Below are 511 nucleotides of genomic sequence, written 5' to 3'. Positions count from 1 at the left end.
TGTGTGTGTGTGTGTGTGTGTGTGTGTGTGTGTGTGTGTGTGTGTGTGATGTATGTCTCAGCTATGTACACGTTCCTGTCTCCTTCTGGCCTTTCACCATTCTCACCAAACCCACAGTCCATAAGTAACATGTGTAGTTACACTGCCCTCATCTGACCACTGTACATACTGTTATGGAAGTAAATTTACAAAAGCTGAAGAATATACGCATATCCAGGTACTTTCCACAGGTGCTGGAGGTTTAGGCAAACTCACTGAAAAACAGAAAGGAAAACGCTGCTCGTGCTGCCAGGTGATATTTATTTATAACCATTAGGTCTTCATATATATATAGGGGCAGTACTCAGTGACATCACTTCCTGAAACAGATGTATTACATAGTTTCAATTCAATTCTAAACTGGATTCAGCTCTAAACTGTACTCAGGACTACTACTATTTACATGTCAATTCTAATCTGGATTCAGCTCTAAACTGTACTCAGCATCCTAAAGTCCATTCACATCTACCAT

Source organism: Oncorhynchus keta, chromosome 7 (assembly GCF_023373465.1).
Source record: "Oncorhynchus keta strain PuntledgeMale-10-30-2019 chromosome 7, Oket_V2, whole genome shotgun sequence".
Taxonomy (NCBI): Eukaryota; Metazoa; Chordata; class Actinopteri; order Salmoniformes; family Salmonidae; genus Oncorhynchus; species Oncorhynchus keta.
Note: the sequence above shows the minus strand (reverse complement) of the source record.